Genomic DNA, 19,292 nt, shown 5'->3' with positions numbered 1-19,292 from the left:
CACTCCCATTTACCACTGCAACAAAAAGAATAAAATACCTAGGAATAAACCTACCTAGGGAGACAAAACACCTGTATGCAGAAAATTGTAAGATACTGATGAAAGAAATTAAAGATGATACCAACAGATGGAGAGAGATATCATGTTCTTGGACTGGAAGAATTAATCTTGTGAAAATGACTATACTAACCAAAGCAAACTATGGATTCAATGCAATCCCTATCAAATTACCAATGGCATCTTTTACGGAACTAGAACAAAAAATCTTAAAATTTGTATGGAGACACAAAAGACCCCAAATAGCCAAGGCAGTCTTGAGGGAAAAAAACCAAGCTGGAGGAATCAGACTCCCTGACTTCAGACTATACTACAAAGCTACAGTAATCAAGACAATATGGTACTGGCACAAAAACAGAAACATAGATCAATGGAACAAGATAGAAAGCCCAGAGATAAACCCTCGCACCTATGGTCAACTAATCTATGACAAAGGAGGCAAGGATATACAATGGAGAAAAGACAGTCTCTTCAATAAGTGGTGCTGGGAAAACTGGACAGCTACATGTAAAAGAATGAAATTAGAACACTCCCTAACACCATACAGAGAAATAAGCTCAAAATGGATTAGAGACCTAAATGTAAAACCAGACACTATAAAACTCTTAGAGGAAAACATAGGAAGAACATTCTTTGACATAAATCACAGCAAGATCTTTTTTGATCCACCTCCTAGAGTAATGGAAATAAAAACAAAAATAAACAAATGGGACCTAATGAAACTTCAAAGCTCTTGCACAGCAAAGGAGACCATAAACAAGATGAAAAGATAACCCTCAGAATGGGAAAAAATATTTGCAAATGAATCAACGAAGGATTAATCTCCAAAATATATAAACAGCTCATTCAGCTCAGTATTAAAAAAGGAAACAACCCAGTCCAAAAATGGGCAGAAGACCTAAACAGACATTTCTCCAAAGAAGACATACAGATGGCCAAGAAGCACACGAAAAGCTGCTCAACATCACTAATTATTAGAGAAATGAAAATCAAAACTACAATGAGGTATCACCTCACACCAGTTAGAATGGGCATCATCAGAAAATCTACAAGCAACAAATGCTGGAGAGGCTGTGGAGAAAAGGGAACACTCTTGCACTGTTGGTGGGAATGTAAATTGATAGAGCCATTATGGAGAACAGTATGGAGGTTCCTTAAAAAACTAAAAATAGAATTACCATGTGATCCAGCAATCCCACTACTGGGCATATACCCAGAGAAAACCTTAATTCAAAAAGACACATGCACCCCAATGTGCATTGCAGCACTATTTACAATAGCCAGGTCATGGAAGCAACCTAAATGCCCATCAACAGACAAATGGATAAAGAAGATGTGGTACATATATACAATGGAATATTACTCAGCCATAAAAAGGAACGAAATTGGGTCATTTGTTGAGACGTGGATGGACACAGAGATTGTCATACAGAGTGAAGTCAGTCAGAAAGAGAAAAACAAATATCATATATTAACGCATGTATGTGGAACCTAGAAAATGGTACAGATGAACCAGTTTGCAGGGCGGAAGTTGAGACACAGATGTAGAGAACAAACGTATGGACACCAAGGGGGGAAAGCCGCGGGGGGGTGGGGATGGTGGTGTGCTGAATTGGGCGATTGGGATTGACATGTATACAGTGATGTGTATAAAATTGATGACTAATAAGAACCTGCTGTATCAAAAAAAATTCAATAAATATATAAATAAATGTCTGTTGGCCATAAAACCACACAAAAAAAGTGAACCAAATTTGCTACTGCAAAAGGAAAAAAAGCAAAGATAGAAACATTATCCATCACAAGAATCAAAGTGTCCCTAGGATTAAAACAGACTGGTTGTCAAGGTATTGGATCAAATACGATATTATAATAAGGCAAAGCCGCATCTAGCCCTGGGTAAATTCTAACACATTATTATATAAACTGAAACATCTGCCTTGAGCAAAAACAAAGAACATTTAGCCAGAAAGTGTCAAGGGATGTAACAGAAATAATAACTGACAGATACTGTAGAATTTTCTCTATGTTTTCCATTGAGACTAGATGAAGGCATACCTTCTGTGGAAAGTTTGAATGTGATTTTCCATAGTAGACTCATCAGGTAATCTCTCAAAGCCCTATGTCTCTGTATGATATTAATGTACTAATTCATATCAAATATCTATACGTCATACTGTAAAAGTATAATTAGTTTGGTTTTATGGCAAAAGTTGTTATTCAGGTTTTCATACATAGAAAATAAAAGCTATATAATAAAAACTCTTGAATCTTTAATCATTAAGATTTTAGGATGTTCTGTAAAGCTTAGTGTTATATTTTGATACATATAAATGCATGAAAATAAGTACTAAGTAACTTACAATGTACACAGATGTATAGATGACATTGAGGAACAAATTAAGTGGAAATCAACAGACATATTAAATTTTATTCTCTAATGGTCTGATACCTCTGAATAATGGAAATCACACCAATTAAATTAAAAATATAAAAGATTAAAAATTTTTTCAAAAAACCATAAAATATTATGTAAATCTATATGTAAATAGAGATATATACTACAAGCAAACTAGTTCTAGGGAGGCTAGAACAAGACAATAAGGTTACATTTTTCTACTCTGGGGTAAGGTATACTTTCAAAAAGAGGCAATTTTTCAAAAAACTTGTAAGAAAGAGATGAAATGGCAAAGAGATAGTAGAAATGCATGGTATACTAAAAATTATACGTGTGAAGATGGTAATGAGAATAAATAAGCTGTATGTTGGTAACAATACTAAAACTTACCTTAATTGAGTTGTGAATAAAATGCTTAGAAAAAAAGTTAGGGGGAAGAAAGGATTGAAGGCCTTGATTTTAGAGATAGTAAGGGTTGAATCAAGGCAATGATATAATTATAGTTGTTCTTAATATTTTATTTCTAAGTAATAATGTTTTCTTAGAATATTTTGAATGCATTTTGAAGTCTAGAAGCCAGGTAGTTTCTATAATAACCACATACAAAGCTTAATTAAAAGCAATTTCTATGAAAGGGACAGAGGAGAGAAGGAGGTTAATCTGTTTAACATGAAACACAAAAAACAAAGAATTTGCTTCATGGCAAGGATTAGAGATACATCCCCAGAAAATGAAGGAGAAAAATAAATAATGCTGCCAATGTTTTCACTATAGGAAACTGTTAGGGTGTTGGTACAAATGATAATGAAGGGGAGAATTCTGGCTGGAGAAGGGATGTTAAATCTGTATTTGCAATCTCCTATTAGCTCATTATCTATTGCAGCAATGTTCAGGAAACACGAACGGGTTTAATTTTTCAACCAGGGGAAAGGATAGCAGTTTAAAAAACTAAACAAATGAATTTGCTGCCATCTTGTGGCAAACTTGGAAAATACAGTATGTTTTAGTATTTTTAAGCGTCTACAAAAGATTTTTAAACATATTCCTCTAAACTATTCCTTTAAAGGATTCTCACAAAGCCACCCTACTTGGTTCACAAGTAAATTATATGTTTTCTATATCTATTAAATTTAAATTTCAACTCCATTAGTAGTGAAGTAGAGAAAATATTTAGGGAACACATATTCCAGTGTATTAATTTTTTAAATATTTACACTAAAATTCATAAACCAAGTAAAAATGCATTTCAATGACACACTCCTTTGTAATCACCTTCATGATCTGGAGCAGAAAAAAATAACAGGAACAGGAACCTTTGTGGGTATAAGATAATGAGACATTATGCTTTGTAAAGTAACACAATGGGACTGAAAACACTGATCTCTAGCGTTTCCTTTATATTCAATAGCTCTATGACTTAATGAAAATTATTTAGTGGTTGATACCTTTCCTTATGTGTGAATCTGTCTCGTTGAGGTGAGGGTCACATGAGATGACATATATGAAAGTTTGAAAACTGTAAAGCTCTACTTAAAAATTAAAAGATAATTAAATTAAACATAGATAAGGCAGAAGATAGTGTTGGATGTGTGCCTAAGTTGGGAAGGGAAAGTGAATAGAAGTGAGATATGTTTTTCCATGTGGAGCTGAATTAGAGCAGCTCAGGATATAGATTATTTATTTCTAATAAATATCAAACACCTGTTATGTGAGAAAGCTATTAAGAAAAGTTAAATACACCCCCAAACACCTTATAGTCTAATGGGAGATGCAGTCAATTTTTTTAAAAATTGTAACAAAAAGATGTGGAAAAAATGCTTAAGTAAAATGTTTGCAAAGTTCAGTGAGAGGTTTGTACATAAGTATGGATCCATTATTTATTTAAAATTATAATAACTTTAGATTGTGGAATAAGGCATAGAAATTAATTTCAGGAAATAAACAGTGGCTGTGGCTACCTGATGCTAATGGGGAAAAGCTTAAGTTATGCAAAAATTCCAAAACATCTATGTATTTCATACAACCGGTGTCGATTTTTTCTTCAGGGAAAATCATGAATTTCAGTATTTAATACAGATTAAAAGAAAGCATCCACTAGATTAGGTGCATTCAAGAATGCTGAGACCCACAGATACTGCCTCATCCTTACCAAAGGCCCCTGGAGCAGGTCGACTGAGCAGTATGAGCCCACTGACTCACTCATAACATGAATTAGGACTAACCCTAATCTGATTGACAATTTTTATTTAACATCTTGGGGGCGGAATAGGCTAAGATGTAAAAGAGATACAAAGAAGTATATTGATCCCTTAAGAAGATAATTTCTTTGAGAAAATAAATCATGCCTATACAATGTCTAATAAAACTGGTCTTTTTGTAACCTGCCATATACATGGTAACTCTTCTAAAAGAAATATAAATGCAATGCTAGTAACTTGAAGAAAAAAGTTAATCTATATGTAACAAAATGTTAAAATGGGCATTTTGACCAGCAAGATAAGACAATAGATATCAGACACCAAAATGAGGTGTTCAATCAGGATGCAAAGACTCAAAGAAAAAACGTTGCTTCTGTAGAGCTGCAGAGCCTCTTTTCTGAAATATTTCAGGAAGGATGTTGTATCAGTCAGGGTTCTCCAGAAGAAACAGAACCAACAGGATAGGATAGACTATATGTGTGTGTGTGTGTGTGTGTGTGTGTGTGTGTGTGTGTGTGTGTATATGATAGATAGATAGATAGATATATGAGAAAGAGAGAAGAAGGAAGGGAAGGATGGAGAAAAGAATTTATTATACAGAATAGGCTCATGTGATTATGGGGGCTGAGAAATCCCATCATCTGCTGTCTGCAAGCTGGAGGCCCAGGGAAGCCAGTGGTACAGTTTCAGTTCAAGCCTGAAGGCCTGAGAACCCCGGTAGCCACAGTACAAGGCCTGGTCCAAGTGTAGGAGAATACTGATGTTCAGCTCAAGTAGTCAGGCAAAGTGAACAAATTCTCTCTTCCTCCACATTTTTTTTCTATTCAAGCCCTCAAAGGATTGGATGATGCCCACCCAAATCGGGGAGGGCAATCTGCTTTACTCAGTCTACCAATTCAAATGCTAATTTCACCCAGAAACTCCCTCACAGACACACCCAGAAATAATGTTTAGCCAAATATGTGGACACCCCATGATCCAGTCAAGTTGACACATAAAATTAACTATTACAAATATATATTTCATAATTTAACTTTTTAGTTTTAGAGAGATAGTACACTGTATATTATATAACACCCTCCATGGATACTACATATCAGTATTTCTGCAGCAAAATGTATGCATATTCCCACCAAGTGGGATAAGATTATAAATAGCGTCATGTTAGTTTAAGAGAGGTATTACTTTCAAATAAATACACAAGATAGACATCTATATCTATATATATTTGTATATACAGATATATAAAGAGATATATATAGTAGATATATAGAGAGATGTTTGTTCATTCTCTATTTTTTTTACAACTTCTTATATTTCAGAATTACAGATAAGGATTATAAGCCAGTAGTCAAAAGCCACATATACAATACTGTATCTTTTATCTCCATGGGGAAAAAAAACAATTTGAAAATGATTTCTTTGGAGAAGCGTGAGAAATAGGATAATATGTCCTAAACCAAAGCCTAATGAGAGAAGTTTCCACAGCAACTCTGAGGAGAGAGATATGCCCCTTTTCTTAGGAGGATATGATAGACTGGCACCCAGCTCTTGTCTGGAAAATCTAGAAGGGAAGAGACAGATCATCTGGAAGAAGAGATAGTTGCATGGAATTCAGCCTGCATTCCCAAAATTTGTCACGACAAAGTATGCACATGGACATGTGATTCTTCTAGGTCCTAAACAGCAAAATCACCTAGAGGTGTGTATCAGTTATCTATTGTTGTGTAACCACCCCAAATTGTTGCTTAAAATAATAAAGTCTTATTTCCTCCCTGCTTCCCTTTCCCACCCTTTCTTCCCCTGCCTCAACAGCGTTGGGAAAGTCAGTAAAATAGGAAAGGAAGGGTGAAAACAAAGGCTTACAAAGAGAGAAAAAGGAGCAAGTCCCCTTCTTAAACTTTGTATCTGCAAAAGACCCCAACTGGGGAGAAATTTAACTTTAAATCAGATTCTGAGTTTGATTATAACATGGTACTAGGTACTTTTAATTACAGGATAATAGCTATATTTGAAATTTAAAATGACCATAATTTTTTCCAAAAAGAGATCTGAAAATCATGGACCTGCCTGAACTTCCATTCCTGCGAGGGAATAACTGCCTCTACTGAATATTCAAGAGAAGATGAATGACAAAAATAAAGATACTTTCTGGGTGGCTGCTTTTGTTACTGATCTTGAGACTGGAGCTTCAACACGTATTTTTGGTAGTGAGAGGTGTAATCCATATCCCGTGAAATGTTGGTTCAACACATTAATTTTTCTTAAAGAAACAGTGAAGAATGAGAGCCCTACATTGCATAAAACCACAAAATATCTTGATAATTAGCTTTATCCTTGCCCTTCCCCAGAGTTTCACATCTCATGATTCTTGCTCAAATCTCCCCTGCCTTAACTCTATCAACACTGTGGCTCATTTGTCTCTCTTCCTGATTCTCCTGTTCCTAAAACTAGTATCTCCTTTTTCGTCCAGGGATGGCTACTTGCCAAGCACCCATCCACATCCACACACATCTGATTTATAAAGTGATTCTACAAGTGTTCATTTGGAAGGAAAATTTATCCTGCATTAAATTTTGAAACCAAGCTCTGTAGGTACTGAAAGAAATTCATTGAATATATTAAGAAGATTATTCTGATGGCCATGTGCAGGATGGCTTCAATAAGAAGGTTTTAAAAGATAACAGCAGAATTCAAACTGACCTAGAGAGAATAAGGATGATATTCAGTTATACAGAAATTATAGGAAATGATAATTAACTTGGCATGGAGAACCATGCTCTGCAGATGAAAAATGATAAATGACTAGTCACAGCTAAGGAGAAAAGAGTCTACTTTTAGAACATTATAATACTCATGAGTAAATATAATTTGAAGGAGATGTATTTGTATTAATCAAAGTTTCAGAAATTCAGGCTTTCTCAGATCTCAATATATTGTTACGGGTTCAGAAAAGATGGTAAGACTGCAATTTGAAGATGTTAGCTTTATTAACACATTATTTTAAATAATTGTCAAAATACTCTAGATGGGCAAAAGCAAGATCCCAATGGGTCAAAGTATCAAGATTAGCCATTTACATTGATAAAACTGTCAAGCTCTTCATTTAACTTAAATTATTTATAATACACATTCAGAATTATGTTTATAGAATAACACCGTACAAATCATTCAACATTCATTCCCACTAGACAGTATTAACAGAGCGTCTACTATATAACAGGATCTCTATCGGGCACTAAGAGATATTGGTTACAAAACAGAAATGGAGCATGACTTGACATATTGTAGTCTGGGATTATGAAGCTCCAGTACATGTACCATAATAGGGGAAGTACGAGATGAACTGGGGGCACATAGGAGGGAATCTAATCCATATTTGAGAGAAGAGTGGGAGGCAGGGAAACTTCCAGCAGGAAGTTATATTTAAATAAAAACTATAAGACTCAACGTTTAAAAATAATAATGATATAAATGAAAAGCAAATAATAATTCACATCAGATGGGATACATATGCAAATATCTAAAGACTAAGAAATGTGATGCATCTTAAGAATTGAATCAGTGTGAAGAGAACAGGGAAACGTGACAAGAGGCAATGCTAGAGAAGACACAGCTGCATCAGGAAGTCGGGCTAATCAGTCATTGGGGGTGTTAAGCAGAGGCTGACGTCATTTGATTGGCAGTTTTGAAAGATCACTCTGATTTCAACGTTGAGGATAGAATGCAGAGAGCCAAGAGAGGAAACAGAGGTCATGGGAGGAGGTTGTTACAAAAATCAAGGTGAGACCTGAATTTAGTGTGGAATCATAACGTGACTAATTCTTACCTTATATTCATCTTTTTTACCCTACAAATGTGTCCCTCTTTTTCAGCGACCCCTCTCTTAATGGCATCACCAAGTCTGCAAGTATCTAAGCCAGAAACATGAGATCATCTACAACTCAAATCTTTACTTTCTATCTCCTTCATTTCTCAAATGCACCCATGGTCTCTACTTTGTTCGAGGTCACCTTTAGCCCAACCTGGATTCCTGTGACAGCTTCCTGGTTGACACTGCCTTTGGCCTTGCTCTCCACTGCCACGTCATAAGGTGACCCTGCGCTGCCAGCACGCAAGGCTGCCAAAGACTACCACGGCCATTCCACAAGTGATCGTTGTTGCTAAAGGGGGTAATGAGGGCTGTGTCAGAGAAGCTTTGAGTCCACTTTCTCCCTTTAACCCTTCCAACCCTCACCACCTCTCTTACCCATCAGCTATCCATTTTGTGGTCTGCCTAAGAACAGGAATGACTGAAGTAGACAGGGCAAGGAAAGCTGGACCTAGACCCCTTACTGAGTGCGAGAGAAGGAAATTCTTGCTCATTCTTGCTGTCTTACTGGGGCTTTGGACAGAGGTGACTGGAGGAAGTGTTCACTATGCTGAAGAGTGAGTCCACTGAGAAGCCAGGACACCACCACTCAGTGGTGACTCAGAGCAGAAGAGAGCACCGGCCTTAGCTTTCGAAGGATGATGTGAAGGTGCAGAGTGATGCTTGTTTACTGGGACCCAATTCCATCACAGCTCAGTCTCTGGTAACGCATGGTGAATATGTATTAATTTATCTCCTCGGATGCTTTCTATGTGTCAACTTACTTTGCTGATACTCACAATAGGTGACATGGCAGCTTTGTTCTTTTTCTGTCATTTGCTTGTGCTTGGAGTAATAGTTTTCTCTTCAGTCTTGGGGGTTATTTTTTTCAGGACAATTTTTATGACCTTTGCCCATTTTGTGAGGATTGGTTTATTTAGAATGAGAGAGTACAGCCGTAAATCCACTTAACTGGGCATGGTTAAACTGTAAAACATTTTGTACCACACACTGTATGAACAAGAGTCAGGGCTTTGCCATGCTCTCCCCTCACTCACTCACGTCCTCTCCTTCTAAACATCCTCAAGGGCACCGAGAACACCAGTGTCAAGTCAGAGTACACATTTAAAAAGTTTTACTTATTTCTACTTTGTAGACAGAAATTGAAGTGGTAATATTTTCTGCCCACATTTCAATGAATCATTCCATTCAAACCCTGGGATACACATGTCAGCCCGTTTGGAGACCACTAACCCCCAGGGTTAGCCAGGCTGTGGGAAAAGAAAGCAGTATGTGCAAAGGCTCTGAGGCAAGGGAGAGCATTTTAGTGCTTCTTCGTTGGAAAAACACTCTGTTACGAACTTTGAAGCCAGAGTTCCTGGGCTTAGTTCTGGCTGTGACCATGAGCAAGATACTTGCATTGTCAGTGTATTAGGGTTTGTTTGTTTGTTTACAAACTAGGGGTAACTGTGTTTAATTGATAGTGTTGTTTTGAAAAAAATAATGTCTTGGAATATCATTTCATGTTAATTTCTTTCTCCCACTTCCATAAGGAGAAGTGATGACTTTTCCCCAGTAGGAAAAAGGCTTCAACATTGCTTTAGGGAGAAGTATGATTTCTAAAGTGAAAGAAAAAAAAGGATCAAGATATAATCAATGTTTGTTTTTGTTTTTATTTTAACTTCCAGAACAGGCTTTTTAGAATAAAGAAGGAAGAGGAGAAGGAGGAAATGGAGGAGGAAAAAGAGCTTTTTACAGCCAAAGGAAGTAAATCTGGAGAGACCAGACAAAGATCTAGATCATTCTTACCCATACCTCCTTGGAGAACAGATGAGTCACCTGAGCTTATGAGGGGGGATAGAGGATGCTGGCAGACAGGGTGAGACTTTAGTGGAAGTCAAAAGTGGAAGTGGAGGGAATGAATGCGAGAGGCATGGGTGGAGAAAATGGGGTCAGCATACAGAGACTCAGAAACACTTTCAAGGGCCTAATCCTTGAAGCCAGCACCAGGGAACACTAATGTTTGCCCAGACAGAGAAGTCATGCCAGCTGTTCATCTCCTCACTGAACAGTGTGGGCCTCTGGTCAAGAGGTGCCTACCTGAGTCTTTGCTAGCTCCATGCAGGCTGCCACTGTCTTCATGTGCACTCTCTTTTGAAAGTCCAGAATATTCCAAGATTCCCAAAAGATAAAGAAGAGGTTCTTAACACCCAGAAGAGTGGGACTGTTATAGAAGAGAACAGCCCAGCACTGAGCCGTAATTGAGTAAACTGAACAATGGGAAATTCCATTTGCTATAGTGATCATCATCGTCATCATGGTGACTTACATTTTATAGAGGACTATATTATCAGGTGCTGTACTACTAAACACATTCTATACAGTGCATCATTTAACCAGGATCTTAATCTCTATGCTACACTGCTCTTAACATCTACACTCTACTCCCTCCCAGACAAAATAAGATTGTAGATGTAAAGTACTAACACTGTTCCTGGTGTATATATTGCTTGCTGATAGTTATGACTTCAATGTCATGGGAGGGGATGGCAGAAAATAGGGAACAGGTTGTTATCTGCTGTGATACTGAAAAAGTGAAGACTGTATCTGAAACTTTTAAGGTTCAAATATCAAAGTTCAGAGAAGTTTATTTCGTTCTTCCGGTTGATGTATGTTATTTTATAATTCACAGATAGTTCAGTCTTCTAACTTAAAGCCTGAACATTATCTATTGATCAAAGATAATGTTTCGTCCACTTTGTTCCCAAGTAGGAACCTGACTGTGACTGGTGAGGTTGAAATGAGCAAAGATGAGGAATTAGTAACACAATCATGCCTCACGTTTAAGCCATGTCCTCCAATCCATGTCTGAATTTTGGATGCATCTCTCAAATGATTCCACAGTAGGGAGGGAAAGAGGCTGTTATTTACTAGTCTGCCAAAACCATACAATATACACCACCAAAATGCTGGAAGAGTAGTGTATGCTTTAAGAATATTTCAAAATTATAATTAAACATTTTAAAATTATATAAATAATATCAAGTAGGTGCTTTATAAAATGCATTTGTTCAACAATCATTTACTGAGTCCCCATCACATGCAAATTACCAAGGATAAAAGGATGAGAAAAACAGACACAATCCCTATCATTACGGAGCTTCGAGTTTAGTGGGAGAGACAGATATTAATCAAATAAGCAAAAAATAAATGTGAAACTGCAATGGTGACGCTCATGAAAAAGGAGTGTTACATGGTATTTTGAAAGCACATAAGAGGGGGACTTGAGCTAGTCAGAAAGGTCAGGTCAAGCTTCCCTAAGGAAATGGAAATTTAGTTCAAATCTGAAGGAAAATCTTTCCACTTGAGGGGACTAGCATAGTCAGTGCTCACAGTGTAGGTCTCATTTATATTATTTCAAAGCTCTGCTCTCTCCCCTTCTGAGTGAATTTATTTAAAATGAAAACAAAAGCACAGATATACATATCTAAGATATACATATCTAAGATATACATATCTAATCTAAGACCATTAGATTACAATGGTCTTAAGAAGCTCCTTTCCAAAGTAGCTAGCAGGGCAGAACGTCTAATCCTGAAGCCAGCTAAAATAAGCTCGGTGCTTTGTGATCGCCTGGAGGGGTGGGATAGGGAGGGTGGAGGGAGGGAGATGCAAGAGGGAAGAGATATGGGAACATATGTATATATATAACTGATTCATTTTGTTGTAAAGCAGAAACTAACACATCATTGTAAAGCAATTATACCCCAATAAAGATGTTAAAAAAAAAATCTTGCTCAAAATATCACCATCAATGGACCAAAAATCAAATGTCAGTATGGGTCACCAGCCTGAATATATAGGGGTTAGAGTATGAGTATTAGGAAAATACAGTAAACTGTAGCTAGCAACAGGAATAAATAAAACATTGGAAAGATAAATTGACTAATTTCGACGTTTCTGAGATATATGTGTTTTTCAGAATTCCAACTTTTCCTCGTGTTTGGGCATAGCCTTATAGAATGTGTTCATTAACTTCTACAGACTTATCTTGACACATAAATACTAAACTCTGCTTATATCCTAGGATGAAAGAGTGTCTGCATCTGCACATGCAGCTGTATCCAGCAAATCACTGAACCCTAAAGCAAACTGAAAGAAAAGCCATGACCTCTGCAGAACAGAACAAGAATCTTTTCCCAACAAACTCATGCTTATAAAAACAACTTCTAAAATAAGTGTTATATATGCCAGGGAAGCACCATGGTTCAATTATAGTATTTATTTGTTCCTTTAAGATAGTGTTAATTTCCCTATTTTTGAAGTCCCTATGTAGTTGTAGACTGCAAGGTTATTTTGATTATGTAATAATTTGTAAATGCAATAAAATGCTATTTTGAAAGTATTGTGCCCCCTGCCTGTTACTGCTCCCAAAGCACCTAAATAAACTTTATCAGTGAGCATTTCTTCCAATTGCTATTTACCAAATGAGATACTTGAGCTAAAAAAGAAACTTTAATAAAGCCAAATTTAAAATGGCCATGCTTCATTCTGTGCAAGCATGACATTTAAATTGATAGCATCCATCTCCATCCCTTAGGACATACAATTTTTTAAGCTACAGATGGTATATATTTATTTTTACCTTTCTTTTTCTAATTCAGACACATTGTTATTGGCAATTGTGAAAAAGTGTCCTTGTAGTTGTTCTACTTCATCACCGCCATGTTGATTGAAGTGAAAAATTAACATGGATTTAGGAAAGCCCATTATATCATTAAGGAACTATCAAGAAAATAAATAGGTGATATATTATCTTTAATCCATGAGCAAATAATGTCCTTGACACTTTTCTAAACCAGTTCTGATCATGAAAAGGGAAACATATAAAATGTGTTTCACCTGTGTCAAAAAGTATCTCAGCTTCTAGGCCACTTGGTAAGCTTTACAGCGAGAGAAATATTGCATAAAAAGGATATCACACCCTATGTTTTAGCTAGTTATACCTAAATCCTTTGTTGATTATAGGCCATATAACTTCAGGCAGACAAAAGAAAAATAATCCCTATCATGTTGAATGCCAGTCTGTGGTGTTTATGAGTACTTCCTGCTGTTTTAAATGACTCAAACATCTGTCAGGTGTGCTACATTATAGCCACAGGAAAATCTCAGTACAGGTTGTGTGCCACGCAAAATGCTTTGTCTAAGACCTTGTCAATCAGGCTGACGGATGAGTTCAGTATTCTAATGAGTAAGATTCTAAATATGTTTCTCCTTTGCCAAATCTCCGGATCACATCAGGAGGCACAAAGCTCAGGCAATTGGAACGAATAAGATCATTTTTAAAGGACCGTACTTCTCCTGACTCATACAAATGTGTGGGTTTTAACTATCCTGGTGAGATAGTCTCCTACCCCTTTGTAATCCTTTTTTGCATGCTTCATTTAACAGACTAATTTCCGTTTCCTCAAAACAAATTAATTCCAAACAATTTGCAAAGGCTACCATACTTCTGAAGAGCATTAGTTACTTTTAGCTTTACATTTCGCATAGTACAATGTCTACAATCAGTGGGTTTGCAGACATATCACTTAGTAAATTGTATTTTAAGCTATTCTAACAGTAACTAAGTCAGATGAAATTGTTTTGGTGGGATGGTATATATGTGTTCCATTTAGATAATTCATAAGTAACGAATCCAGCTACTTTTCTCATGGCCTTTCATATTCTAATATAAAACCTGAGTGTTTTTTTAAATTGACTTTGGGGAGAACATTACAGTAAACATCCCCTATGATATATCAACATGTTGCTTAAAAATTGCATAATATTTGTATTAGGCTTATAAAGGTACGTCCTATCCTTCATAACAATGTTGTAAAGGAGTTTCATATTCTGTAAAATTGACATTCAAAGTTTGCTATTTTTAAACTCTACATAATATTTAACATGAATCCTAGTAAATTATATTCCAAACAAGGCAAAAACATACCTTTAATAGGAATATAGTGAGGTGAACAAAGATAATAAAAACAATCAGCCATCAGAAATTAAAAATCAATCTCTTCTCTATTCAAAATGTTACACTATTTAATATAACATTTGGAAAGACTCACTGAGAATATAATTTCTTTCCAAGAAGACAACTAACATTTCGGTTAATGGCCTCAAAAATTACATAACCCATATATTTAGCCTTTACAAGTAAGCTAACATAGTTTTGAAGCCAATGATTTAGCAGTACATTAAAAATAAAAATTGTAATAGTACTTATGAGTAGTAAATATCGAGATTATTCATCACAAAAGGGGATTTCTTGGATCCGGGCTCGGCCGCAGGCTGCCTCCAGCACCATGGGATGTAGCGCGGGGTCTGCAGCCCCCAGCAGAGCTCGCCCCCCCCACCCCCCCACCGCCTGTCTTCCATCACAGGGAACTCTCTGCCCCCTGGGGCCGAGAGAACCCACCCTTTCCCCAAGCTGAAGCCGCAGGGCATTGAGGTACCAGCCAGATGTCTTCTCACAAAGGACCTGTGGTGGCCCAGGGCAATGGGGCTCCTGCCAGGAATAGGGAGGCTGACACAGCGGAGCTGGCTGAGCTGGGCCCCCTGCTAGAGGAGCAAGGCCAGCGGGGCATCACCAGCCCACGCAAAGCTGAAGAAAAGCAGGCACACCCAGTGCCTCAGGAAGAGGAGGAGGGCTGGGTGCTGACACTTCCCCTGCAAGCCCACCGTGGCATGGAGAAGATGGAGGAGTTTGTGCATAAGGTCTAGGAGGGGCGCTGGAGGGTCATCCCGCATGAAGTGCTCCCCGACTGGCTGAAGGACAACGACTACCTGCTGCACGGCCACAGGCCGCCCATGCCCTCCTTCTGGGCCTGCTTCAAGAGCATCTTCCGCATCCACATGGAGACGGGCAACTTCTGGACCCACCTGCTTGGTTTTGTGCCGTTTCACTTTCTGGGAATCCTGACCATGCTCAGACCAAACATGTACTTCATGGCCCCCCTTCAGGAGAAGGTGGTGTTCGCGATGTTCTTCCTGGGCGCGGGGCTCTGCCTCAGCTTCTCCTGGCTCTTTCACACCGTCTGTTGTCACTCAGAGCAGTGACAAACTGGATTATTTTCCAGCCCTTTTCCCAACTGGCTTATTCAGGGATTGCCCTGCTGATTACAGGGAGCTTTGTCCCCTGGCTCTGTTACTCCTTCTACTGCTCCCACAGCCACGGCTCAGCTACCTCTCCAGCGTCTGTGTCCTGGGCATCTCTGCCATCACTGTGGCCTAGTGGGACAAGTTTGCCTCTCCTCAGCACCAGCAGACAAGAGCAGGGCTGTTCCTGGGGCTTGGCTTGAGCGGCGCCGTGCCCACCGTGCACTTTACAATCGCGGAGGGCTTCGTCAAGGCCACCACGGCGGGCCAGAAGGGCTGGTTCTTCCTCATGGCTGTGACGTACATCACCGGAGCTGGCCTTTATGCCACGTGGGTTCCTGAGCGCTTCTTGCCTGGAAAATTCGACATATGGTTCCAGCCTCATCAGATCTTCCACGTCCTGGAGGTGGCAGCCGCCTTCATCCATTTCTACGGGGTCTCCAACCTTCAGGAGTTCCGATATTGCCTGGAAAGGGGCTTTACTGACGACTCCCTCCTCTGAGCCGCCCTGCAGGGGCACAGGAGGAGCTTGCCAAGTGGTTTTAAAAGAATTTCTTTGCTGAAGTGAGAGGAAGAGTCTAAGTTGTCTGTCTCTAGAAGAAACCTCTTAGAGAATTCAGTACCAACCGAGCTTCAGCCCACTTCACACTCACTGGGCAATAAACTCTCCATTCCCTCGCCGAGAACACTGGGGATGGGCAGCCGCGCCCCCCTCATAAGGCAACTACTGTCCCCTCACAGAGACATAGCTTTGAAGCTCATGATGAGATTCTACCCCTCCTCCAACCATCCTGGGGAAAACGATGGACTGGGACTCTTCAGCAATTCTGTTTCTGGAAGAAACTCTCCCTCCCTCACCCCGGTCTTGACTTTATAACCTGGCTTATAACAGGCCATCCGTTTTTTGTTGGTTTTTTTTTTGCGGTACGCAGGCCTCTCACTGCTGTGGCCTCTCCCGCTGCGTGCTGCGGACGCGCAGGCTCAGCGGCCATGGCCCACGGGCCCAGCTGCTCCGCGGCATGCGGGATCCTCCCGGACCGGGGCACGAACCCGTGTCCCCTGCATCGGCAGGCGGACTCCCAACCACTGCGCCACCAGGGAAGCCCAGGCCATCCGTTTTTGTAGCACACTTTTGAAAAACAATTATAGCCTCGTCCCATCTTTCTAGGGCCTGGACCTGCTCACACAGCACGAAGAACAAAGCCACCAACTTTTACAGGGCCTGGCTAATCATGGAAGTATGTCCAGGCTTCAAATAACTTGAGTTTTAATTTTTTTCTTGGCAGAGTAATGTAAAATTAAAGTGGGGAAAGATATTTAATACTAAGCTTTAAAAAGAAACCTGCTATCATTGCTATGTATCTTGATGCATAGACTATGATGATAATAAAAGAGTACAGAAGACACTTGGCATTCAAAGAAAAAAAAACACAAAAGGGATTTCTCTAGGTCATTATTTACCCATTCATTCATGTATTCATGCTATCACAAACACTGTAGAAAGAATACTGAATAAAAGATATGTAATTCCTCCTCTTGTCATTTAAAAAATTCCAAGCCTCTAGCCAGATTTTAACATGTTGCTGACTGAGTCAATTCATGGATCAAAATTAGTGTCCATATCAATATATATCAACAAAAAATGTTTACATCATGACAAGACTTAATTTTTAGTTTTCAAACCTTTTTGCTGATTAAAGTTATATATGTTCATTGTAGAACATTTAGAAACAAATAAAAAGATAAAAGAATTAAAATAAAGTCATCCATAATCCTACCACTCACATTTACTGAAAAGATACCCCATCCACTACACTGTAGAATCCTAAGTCAGTTGACGTACATATATAGTCCACATCTGATCTTTGTATTCTGTACCAGTCATAGAAATACAAACAAAATACCAGTTGTGGAAATATGAATAAAACAATTGATTAGGCAATTCAGAAAAGAGGCTAACCAAATAGCCAACATGTGAAAAGTTGGCCAATTTCATGAGTTATGAGGAAAGTTAAAACAATTTAATATTCTCCAGAATGGCTAAATGAAAAGGAGAGAAAATTCCAAGGGCTGGAAAAGATTTGGAGAAACTGAAACTTGCTTACATTGCAAGTAGGAGTGTATATCAGCATAAGGACTCTGAAAATTGTTAGGCACGGCCTCCTAAAGCCCCCAGTTATAGGCATAGCATTATGATTCAGCAATGTACCTCACAGATATAAATATACTCAACAGAAATATGATATATATGTTCACCAAAACTCATGTACAAGAATATATAGCAGGTTTATTCATAATAGACCCAAACTGGAAACATCCCAAATATCTAACAAAATCTATCCAATAGAATCAATAAATAAATAGCAGTATAATGATCACTGATAAACTGTATTCTCTTCAGCAATAATAATGAACAAACTATACCCAAAACAATGTGAAAGTATTTCAAACATCCTGCTGAGTGAAAGAGAACAGATACAAAAATTTAAAACATGCCAAAGTACTGCACCAAAGGCATGATGCTCTGCCCAGATTCTTCTCCCTTATCTTCCTTATGGAACAAAAGCCTTAAACTGCTGGGTAAAGGGCAGCAAATCCTATTGTCCTATAGGGTTAGTGGAGATGTTCTCTTTATAGTACTGGTGTATCTGAAGGAAGAAAAAGGGACAATCCCTCTACCCCTGAGGGTGAATAAAAATTAATTCTGGGCTGGAAACTACAACTGGGGGAAAGAGGGGAGGATCAGTGAGAAAGCCTTCCTGCCCCCCAACCAGAATTCAGGGACACATTGCCTAAGATTGATGCTGAACCAGAACAATGAAGAATGTCTTTCTCTTCCTGCCTCCACCACCAGACTAGCAAGCATTGAGAAACAGCAGTCTTCTGCCTGGAAAGGGGCAAAAGGGTAAAGAAAGTCTCTATCTGATGTACAAGTTCGAAGGGAAGACCTAAAGCTGAGAAAAAAGCAAATATTGAGAAAAATCTTGTGGCAAATCAGCCCCCATCCTAAACACAAGGAACTGAGAGAGGAATTTGAAATCTGTGTTGTACAGAGGCTAATCATAGCAACAAAATAAGCCAAACACACTACAATTCCTGACTGACTCCACCCTTTGCACCAGGGCCTAGCCAAAAAAAAAAGTGCACTCATTTTTAGGCATAAAAATCTATTCCCCTCCATCTCTGTTTTCCTATACAAGATGTCAGCTTTCAACAAAAAATTAAATGCATAAGAGGAAGCAAAAAAATCACTTTCAAGAGACAAAACAATCAACAAAACAAGACTTCCTAAATATGAGAACTATAACACAGAAAAATTTAAATAACTATGATAAGTTCGTAAAAGGCTTCAGTGCAAAAAGTAGAGAATGTTCATGATCTGGTAAGAAATTTCAGCAGAAAAAGGAAACTAAAAGAAAGATTTAAATGCACACGACTGAAATGAAAAACATGGAAACAAATGAAGAATGCTTTTGACAAATTCATCAGTAGACTTGATATAGCAAAGAAAACAATCAGTGAACTTGAAAACAGATCAAGAGAAATAACAAAGACTGAGCCACAAACAGGAAAGACCAGGAAAGGAAAAAAACAAAACAAAAACAGAGGAGTGCATACAGAGCTATGAGACAATATCAATAGC

The 19,292-nt window shown here is 38.3% G+C and overlaps 1 pseudogene across 1 annotated transcript; it reads left to right on the top strand.

Moving 5' to 3' along the window:
* The first annotated feature begins 15,013 nt into the window (after positions 1-15,013).
* LOC309969373 (adiponectin receptor protein 1-like) lies at positions 15,014-16,151 on the top strand (annotated as a pseudogene). Its single transcript has one exon. The product of its transcript is annotated as an adiponectin receptor protein 1-like (transcript).
* The last annotated feature ends 3,141 nt before the right edge of the window (positions 16,152-19,292 follow it).

The sequence above is a fragment of the Leucopleurus acutus genome (genome assembly GCF_964270905.1).
Source record: "Leucopleurus acutus genome assembly, chromosome: 1".
NCBI lineage: Eukaryota > Metazoa > Chordata > Mammalia > Artiodactyla > Delphinidae > Leucopleurus > Leucopleurus acutus.
This window is presented reverse-complemented; position numbering and strand designations above follow the sequence as displayed.